Source organism: Rattus norvegicus, chromosome 7 (assembly GCF_021556685.1).
Source record: "Rattus norvegicus strain SHRSP/BbbUtx chromosome 7, alternate assembly SHRSP_T2T, whole genome shotgun sequence".
NCBI classification, from domain to species: Eukaryota; Metazoa; Chordata; class Mammalia; order Rodentia; family Muridae; genus Rattus; species Rattus norvegicus.
The window spans coordinates 99,292,700-99,302,500 of record NC_141540.1 but is presented as its reverse complement, the minus strand read 5'-3'; positions in this window follow the sequence as shown (position 1 = coordinate 99,302,500).

The window sequence follows — 9,801 nt, the reverse complement described above, 5'->3', positions numbered from 1 at the left end:
TTTTTTCAGAGCTGGGGACCAAACCCAGGGCCTTACCACTGAGCTAAATCCCCAACCCGGGGGCAATTCCTAATATAGTTGACATAGATTGGCCCTAATGCCAGTGTCCACTTAACCTCTGTCTGAAGGCCAGTGTCAGATAACTTAGTCTGTTCTTTGTGAAACTCAGATTATCAGAAAGTGTGAGCCCAGAAGCCAACCCAGGGGTTTCCTGCTAGAGATAACAAAGCCACACTTTACCAACGCAATCTTCAATGTGCATTTGCCTCGATTCTCTAACACACAGTGAAGCCTTTCCTCATCTGTAGTCTACACCCTGTATATTAATCCTCAAAAACGGGCCTCACAAGGCTTAATAGGTATGTTCTACTACTTTTTCACATCTTACAAATAAGAAAACGGAGTCGTAGCTTAAGTCATTTAGGCTTTGTCACATAGAAGTGGAAGAGGAGGGACTCAAACCTAGGCCTGTATAAGTTGAAACCCATATGTTTAAAAATTATTTTGTGTGTATGGCTGTTTGGCCTGCACATACATCTGTATACCCTATGTGTTCAGTACCCTACCCCTCCCCTAGAGGTCAAAAGAGGGTGTCAGATGCCATGGAACTAGAGTGATAAATGGCTGAGTGTTGCCCTGTGGGTATTAGAGAAGGATCCCAGGTCTTATAAAAAAAAAAAGTAGCCAGTGCTCTTAAGTGTTGAGTCATGGCTCCAACCCTGATTAGAAATATTTATTTTACTTTGCAGCCATGCTGGAATTGAACATTCTAAGTCAGTTTCTACCACTGAGCCACATCATCCTCACCAAACACCACATTCTTTTTATTTTGGGGGGAGTGGGGAGTTGGGGATGTTTGAAACAGGTTTTCTCTATGTAGCCCTGGCTGTTCTAAAACTTACTTTATAGACCAGGCTGGCCTCCAACTCACAGATAACTGCCTGTCTTTGCCTCCTAAGTACTGGGATTAAAGATGTGCACCACTGCCTGACAAAAAACACTTTAAAAAAAATAAAAACCCTATTTCTATTTTTTATGTGGATCGGTGTTTTGCCTGCACATATGTCTGTGTGAGGGTGTCTGGTCCCTGGAATTAGAGTTATAAACAGTTGTGAGCCACCATGTGGGTGCTGGGAATTAAACCCAGATCCTCTGGAAGAGCATGCAGTGTTCTTACCTACTAAGCAGTCTCACCAGTCTCCCAAACCCACATTCTTAATCACATTTAAAAAAATAGATATTGTAGATGCTCCTCATCTCCCTTTGGCCTTCAAATTACAGGATGGGCCACCAGGGACCTCAAGCACCGGGAACCTGGCATCCGAGGTGGGCTGGAAAGGACAGAAGCCCTATAAACACTTGGCAGGTAGTAGGTGACATGACAGACAGCAACTTTTTCTCCTTTTTCTCCTTGGATAGCTCCAAGGTGTCTTCCCTGCTCAAATTTCTCCATTCAAGTTCAACCCTACTGGAAACTGCTTCTCTGGTAGGGCCCCACTTCTGTGTCACCTTTTCCTTAGAAGGATCTAATGGTGTCACCTACCAAAGAAACCTTATGCTTTCCTAACCCTTTACCTAAGGGCTGTTTTAGGAAGAGCCTGACCTAGGCCACTCTATTTGTAAAATAAAAGTAGAAAGTGCTAAATAGCCAAGAAGAGCTACATTTTTTTTGTTGTTTATATACTTTAGGTTTTGATGTATTAGCTACTTTTGTTACCATATACTTCACAGAAACAGCTTAGGAAAGATCTATCTTTCCACCATTGCAAAGAGTTTGTTACATGCTTGTTTAGTTCTCAGCCTTTGAGCAGAGCATCAGAGGGCTATTCCTATCACAGCAAAGAGCAAACAGAGAGAGAAGGATTCAGAAAATTGCCAGGGATAATATGTCTCAGAATCTACTTCTAGTGACTATCCTAAGCTAGATCCTATGTCCCAAAGCATCCAGAACCTCCAGGATCAAACCGGAATACTTAGCTACTGAACTTCACAAACCAGCATTAATTTCCTCAATATTTCATTGTGGCAACATAATTTCGAATTTCTTACCATTGTAATTTTTTTTTATTTTGCAATCCTACAATTTGTAGCCTGCCCTTTTTTTTTTTTACAAGAAAGGAAGAAGAAACATATTGAAAATATGTAATTTTTAGCGTGGAAAGGTTGGAAATGAAACTGCTTACATTTGAGTAACCGACTTTGTGAGTGTCAGAGCTCTGGCTGGGAATCAGAGACAGCATTTAACATGCAGCGAGAGGGCCCTTGGAAGACTTCTATCTTTAGAGCATATGCCGGATCAAAATGATCTAAAAGGCATAGGACTAAAATGCTTCACGGATCAAAGCCAGTGGAATATGGATACCCTGGACATGCGGACATTGTGAGCTACAAGCATGGGCTTAAAAGCCCATTGTGAGACTTGGGGGAGAAAAAAAGGGACTGTAGCAATAGATAATGTATTCATGAAATAATTTGGAAACTGGTTACGTGTGATGAATCCTAATTATTGCTATTTACTGGGGTGAGTAGAAAAAAAAATCAGAGTCCTGAAAAAAAAGACAAGTGTTTGCTTTAATTCTTTAGGAAGAAAAATAAGTTACCCTCAATCTTATGTTCTATAATTAATTATTTCACTCAGTTTACATGCTTTATATTTAGCACCATAGCATATATGTCTTCTCTGTTTCTTCCTTAAAATTTTTCAGTCTCTCTACCTCGCTAGGAAAAATGTAAATTACCACTCTCCTGTGAATTCTCTGGTTTCTTCTGAACCTTCATCTCACAGCTGTGGTATGAAATATAATTACTAAAATGATACTCTATTCAAAAAGACACTTTCCTACATTCTTAGACCAAATAGCCTTGCAGGAAAAGAAAGAGAGACAACTTCACACTGTCTTTCATTTAAAAATAGCCAATCTGAAAACATACTGAAATGTTAATGGTGGCAGAGAAAGATGAAACACAAACACTCTTTTCTGTTTTAAAGCTTCTGCAATGATTATCTGGTTTTCTTTTTTTTTCTTTTTTTTTTTTTTTTTTTTTGGTTCTTTTTTTCGGAGCTGGGGACCGAACCCAGGGCCTTGCGCTTCCTAGGTAAGCGCTCTACCACTGAGCTAAATCCCCAGCCCCGATTATCTGGTTTTCTTAATAAAATATAAAAATTTTAAGTTACTTTTAGTGATTTTAGCAGTTATAAGGTTTGGATTATCTAAACGATGACAAAATAATCAGAAAATAATTTTTAAGATGTATGTATTTCATGTATGTGAGCACACTGAAACTGTCTTCAGACACACCAGAAGAGGGCATCAGATCCTATTATAGATGATTGTGAGCCACCATGTGGTTGCTGGGAATTGAACTCAGGAGGAGCAGCCAGTGCTCTTAACCTCTGAGCCATCCCTCCAGCCCCAGAAAGTAACTCTTTCATAGCTAAGCTGAAAAGTTATGTATTTCTTATATTTCATGCTATCCTTTAACTGTCTTTGGGTAAGAAAATTTCAAGAAGGTTATTAAAGCCTGGTGTGGTAGTGCACGTTAGTAATCCCAACATTCAGGAAGCTAAGGCTGGAGAATTGTGAGATTAAGGTCAATCAAGATACATAGGGAGGTTGGGGATTTAGCTCAGTGGTAGAGCGCTTGCCTAGGAAGTGCAGGGCCCTGGGTTCGGTCCCCAGCTCCGGAAAAAAAAAAAAAAAAAAAAAAAACCAAAAAAAAAAAAAAAAAGATACATAGGGAGCCCCTGTCTCAAAAACAAAACAAACAAACAAAGAGTTTAATTATTTGGTATGTGTGAAATATAAACATAGTTTTTGTTTTTAATTTTTTAGTTTGTATGTATGATTGTGTGAATGTGTAGGGATTTATTTAAAAAAAAAATTGAAACCAGGTAATCCAACAACGTCTGACTGAACGGAAACTCCAAGAATCTAGTAGTTGCTCAATCCTAGCAAGTCTTCAGTAGATGCTGGAATACGAAAGCAAGCTCAAATGCCAGTGAAGGAATGATGTGCTTACAGGGGTGGGCAGGCAGGCAAAGAACAAAGCTCTCTTCTTTCTATGTCCTTATATAGGCTTCAGGCAGAAGGTGTGACCCAGATTAAAGGTGTGTCTTCTTGTTTCCAGTTCCAGACTGAAGGCATTTGTCATCCTATCTCAAAATTCCAGATTAGAAGTGGGGCTACCTCTTCAAATTGAGCAAAAGTCCCTCACGGGCGTGTCTTCAATTATTGGATTTTAGTTAATTCCAGATGTAGTCAAATTGAGAACAGAAACAGCCACCAAACCGCCATGGGATTTGTAAGATTGTAAATCAAATCGTATCCAAATCGAAGTTTAAACAAACATCCATCTAAATATCTGATTGTCCTGCAATCACTAGAGTTTCCGTTACCTTTGCCTTGTCTTTCAGGGACTAAGACTGTTAACTCGGCTGTGGGTTGGAAAGGAAACGCAAGTTTCATTCTTGTTGGACACAGTATCCCAAAGCCAGATAGCAGATAGAGACATTTAGTCTTCATCCAGATGCCCTTCTGGTCCCCACATGTATAACTACTTTTCTGTTGCTGTGATAAAATACCATATCCAAGGCAATTTACAGAAGGATGTCTTTATTTGGCCTATGGTTCCAAAGCGATTAGGATTCCATCATGATTATAGGGGAGCTGGTAGCAAGTGGCGTGAATGGCAGCTGGAGCAGAAGTTCAGGACTCACACCTTGAACCAAAAATGCCAAGCAGAGAGCTCAAACTGGTGGTAGGCAAGGCTTTGACATACTCCTTCCAGCCAGGCCTAAACCTGCCCAAACAGTGCCGACCCAATGGAGATTAAGTAATCAAACGCTGGAGATTGTGGAGGACATTCGTCATCCACATCACCACACTACCTTTTTGGTGTATGGGCAAAAGGAAGCAGCAGTCTGGATGCCTGAGCTATACTTGGAAGGGGGCTGAACTGGAGTCTCCTCTGCTCTAAGAGCTGTTGACGGGTGAGAAATAGATGATACAGTAGGCTTGTGGGTTCAAGGCTTGTTACAGACGTGCAGTTCAAACTCACGGACGTAATGTACTCACATTACGTTTGTTTAAATCCATCTGTAGAAACTATAGGTGTATGTGAATTTTGTGTTTAAAAGTTGTCAAAAATTGGGGCTGGGGATTTAGCTCAGTGGTAGAGCGCTTACCTAGGAAGCGCAAGGCCCTGGGTTCGGTCCCTAGCTCCGAAAAAAAAGAACCAAAAAAAAAAAAAAAAAGTTGTCAAAAATTGATGTGTCAAGCTGGGTGGTGGCGGCGCACATCTTTGGTCTCAGCACTTGGGAGGCAGAGGCAGGTAGATCTGCATGAGTTCAAGGCCAAGCCTGGTCTATAGAATGAGTTCCAGGACAGTCAGGGCTACACAGTGAAACTCTGTGTTAAAAAACAAGAAACAAAATCAACCAACCAACCAAACAAACAAACAAAAAAATCAACTCAAATTAGATTGTAAGTACAAATTCAAACCATAAAATCATAAAAATTCCTAGATAATAAATTGGAGGAACTCTAGATAACATTGGGTTTTTTTTTTTTCCCTAATGACCTTAAAGATGTACTGGAAACATACGGGTTCTCTCATTAGAATCTGGAATTTGGAAACATGCTATTTAGTGTGGCTCTCTGTTCATAGTTGACAAATAGTATGTCCCAACTCCTAATCCTACTTTTTGCTTCCTAGAAATTTTATGGTTCAGTCCCATGGGCTGTGTCAGTCACATCTCTAGCCGCTCTGACCAAATACCCAAGACAATGTAAAAGAAGAAGGAAGACTGTTTTGGCTCGGCCCATGTGCAGCATCTCTGTGTATTATGTGGGAGGAGTAAGGAAATTGCAGTTGATGAAGCTGTTTACCTTATGACAGCTAAGAGCCAGGGAGAGACAGCAGTCAGACAGATCCTTTGAAGACATGCCCTAGTGACTGGACTCCTCCTTCTGATAGCCCATTCGGCTATGCATTTCTCAATGGATTAATCCATCAGTGAACTTAATGTTGCTTTGATCCAGTTGCCTCTTGATAGTGTCGCCAACTAGGGACCAAGCTTTTTAGGGAAGGGAGCCATCATAAACACATCACAACACTGGGCCATGTTCTAGACCAATGGTTCTCACCTTTCCTAATGGTGCAACTCTTTAAAATGGTTCCTCAGGGTGCGGTGACTCCAAACCATAAAATTATTTTGTTGCTACTTCATAGCTATAATTTTGCTGCTGCTATGAATCACAATGTAAACATCTGATATTCGACCCTTGTGGAGGAATCTTTTGACCTCCCCCAAAGGGATCACGACTCACAGGTTAAGAAACACTGTTCTAACAGTTTTGTTTTGCACGTGCAAATGGAGGTCAGAGTTCAAGATTGAGTGTCTCCCATTACACTCTACATTGTTTGTGAGACAGAGTCATTCACTGAGTCCAGAGTTGTCTGACTGGCTAGACCTGCAGGTCTGGGAACCAGTCTTATGTCCTGTGCCTCCTACCCCACCAAGTGCTAGAGATACCGATGTGTGTGACAACACACCATGCTTTTATTTGGTGACATCACACCATGCTTTTGTGTGTCCTCATGATTGCTCAGCAAGGATTTCAGCAAGATGGCTGAGCTATCTTCCCAGCCATTTAGAGGAATCATTTGTTTGTTTCTTTGTTTGTTTGAGACAGGGTTTTTCTGTGTAGCTCTGGCTGTCCTGGAACTTGCTTGGTAGACCAGGCTAGCCTTGAACTCAGTGGTCCATTGGTCTGTGCCACCCAAGTGCTGGCATTAAAGGCTCGGAGATGAGTCTTAAAGGGAATTAGAGGAGGTGAGATTAGAGTAGGCATGCAGAGAGTTGGCCCCTGAATTGAGCTAGCTCACATGGATGTTCCTCTCTCAAGCCTAAGGACCATCAACTGGAAGGAAATCAAGAGCAAGGGCATCAGGGTCAGCATCCTTCCCCAAGGGAAGACACACACCTCCTTTTCTCTTGTCCTGGCAGATCCCCAAGACTGTCAAGCGGAGAGGCCTCAGAGGACATTGGCATCAGCATAGCTGATGTTTTCTGAGAAGTTAGGGTAAGCCAGGCCCCTAGCACAAACTACGAACCCTTCAAGACAGGATAGATACATCAGTTGTGCCATTGTCTTACTCTTAGTCGTGGATAAAAATGAACAGGCAAGTGAAGAAGTCTGACTTGGTGGCAGAGTGTGGTCCATTTGATGATAGAATGGAAAGAAGAAGAGCCTCATTCTGGCAGTGTGGCTATGCAGCTGATCTCACAGAGCTGGAATCCAGGGTGCTCTGTGACTGGTGATGGCTGTTATAGTGTGGCTTAAGTGATGTTCAAGAGACTCTGAATCCTGCTTCTTACCTATTTGGGCCCCTATGGCTGCATGGGAATGAGACTGGGTTATACTACTAGAAGAGCAGGTATGTGGTTAGCCATACCTGTGGCGAACTACTGGTATAACTGGGGTTATTCCAGATGTAGCTTCAAGTCACCAAGACCACCTACCTGCGAACTACAGACACACGAGCAAGTCCGACAGATCACTCAAACGCCAGTGCAAGGAAGTTGTCCTTCAGACTACCGAGTTAAGGAACTTTGTGGTATTTTCTGTGCGTGCTGGAACCGAACTCAGCGTCTTCTTCATTCTAGACAAGCACTCCACCCCCAAGCCATCTCCCTCATCCCGTGCTTGGTCTTTTCAGCTCTTTGCTTTGGTCAGTTTGGTATGCAACAACTCTTGGATGTAGTTAGCAAATGGCAGAGGGTATAGGGACTTGTACAGTAACCATTTTGACTTCAATGCCCATGAATTTCTTGAGATCCTGTGCATACGACCCTTGAGCAATGCAGCACTGCCCTCTTAGGAGCAGTGTACACAGCATTAGGTTGTAGGACTGGTCAGGATAGGTTTAAATCCCTGCTTGTTTACTTTCCGGCATGTTAGTATCTCCAGACACCAGCTTCCTCATATGCTGGCTGCAAATGGCACCATCTACCTCACAGACATCAGGAGCTTAAAGTGAGATAACACATCAAAAGCATCCAGAGTTTGTCAAGCTGTGAGACTTCAAGCCTATAACTGAAAGGTTTTAGTAACAAGCTGGATTTCCTTTCCAATGCTGACTTCCATGTCTCTTGACAGTTTTAAGAATGGATTTTTCTACTCAGAGACAATGACTTTTTGAATTGCGTATTCTTCAGATAGTTCTACAAGAACACAGTAAGTGGGGCTGGAGAGATGGCTCAGCAGTTAAGAGCACTGACTGCGGGGTTGGGGATTTAGCTCAGTGGTAGAGCGCTTGCCTAGGAAGCGCAAGGCCCTGGGTTCCGTCCCAGCTCTGAAAAAAAGAACCAAAAAAAAAAAAAAAAAAAAAAAGAGCACTGACTGCTCTTCCAGAGGTCCTGAGTTCAATCCCAGCAACCACATGGTGGCTCACAACCATCTGTAAAGATGGGCACCTCATGCCCTCTTCTGATGTGTTTAAAGACAGTGACAGTGTACTCACATACATGAAATAAATAAATCTTAAAAAAAAAGAAGGGGGTTGGGGATTTAGCTCAGTGGTAGAGCGCTTGCCTAGGAAGCGCAAGGCCCTGGGTTCGGTCCCCAGCTCCGAAAAAAAGAACCAAAAAAAAAAAAAAAAAAAAAAGAAGAAGAATACAGTAAGCACAGTAAGTGTTCCATCAATCATGGGCATTTAGACCCATCATCATCATCATCATCATCATCATCAATTACTTTATGTGTATGAGTGGTTTTGCCTGCATGATATCTGTATGCCATGTGTCTTCCTGGTGCCTGTGGAGGCCACAAGAAGGCATCAGATCCCCAGGATCTGGAGTCACAAATGGTTTTAAGCCACCACATGGGCGCTGAGAATGAAGCCCAGATCTGGAAGAGCGGCGAGTGCTCTTAACCACTGAGCTATCCTATTGCTTTAGCCCCTAGGCTAATATTTATTAACACAAAGCCTTAAGTCCAATTATATAAAGGTTACCACAGCTGCATGTCCAAAACAGATTCACAGCTGCATCTGAGGTCCACTAAGTTTGCATTTCCTACCAGGAGTGGGATGGGCCTGATTACCTATTTTTAAGCAATCCTAGTAATATTCATGCATGCTAAAGTTTAAGACTGTGAGACAGCGAATCATTGTATTTTCTAGCTTATGCTTTCCTAATTGTGTGCTTCCTAAAGGTTATCTGTGTCCTAAGCTTTGAATATTTTCTTTTAAAGATAGAGTCCAGGCTGGCCCTTCCCCTGGAGACCAGGCTAGAATCACAGACATAAGCTACCATGGCCCAACTCTAAACTTTTAGATTAAAAAAAAAAAAAAAAAAAACAACTGTAGGAAGACAGGAGGAAAGCTTAACTCTTGGCCTTACATTAACAGTTGGCCTCCAGAAGGTCTCTCATTGTTCACGATCGTGCTAGAGACCTGGGATGGGGAGAGATCCCAAAGGGTCTATGGAGATGACTCTAACTGAAACTCCTAGAAGCTGGAAGAGATAGGGATCCTTGAAGTGACTACTTCCTGTGGTCCAGGCAGTACTCCCAGTGAAAGGATAAGGACAGTAATCAACCATAAAACCTTTGACCCAAAATTTGACCTGACTACAAGATAAAGCAGAGGCTGAGGGAATGGCTAACCAATGACTACCCCAAATTGAGACCCATCTAATGGGCAAGAACCAATCCCTGGCACAAGTAATAATACTTCGTGATGCTTGCAGACAGGAACCTAGCGTAACCCCTGAAAGGCTCCACCCAGCAGCCTGTG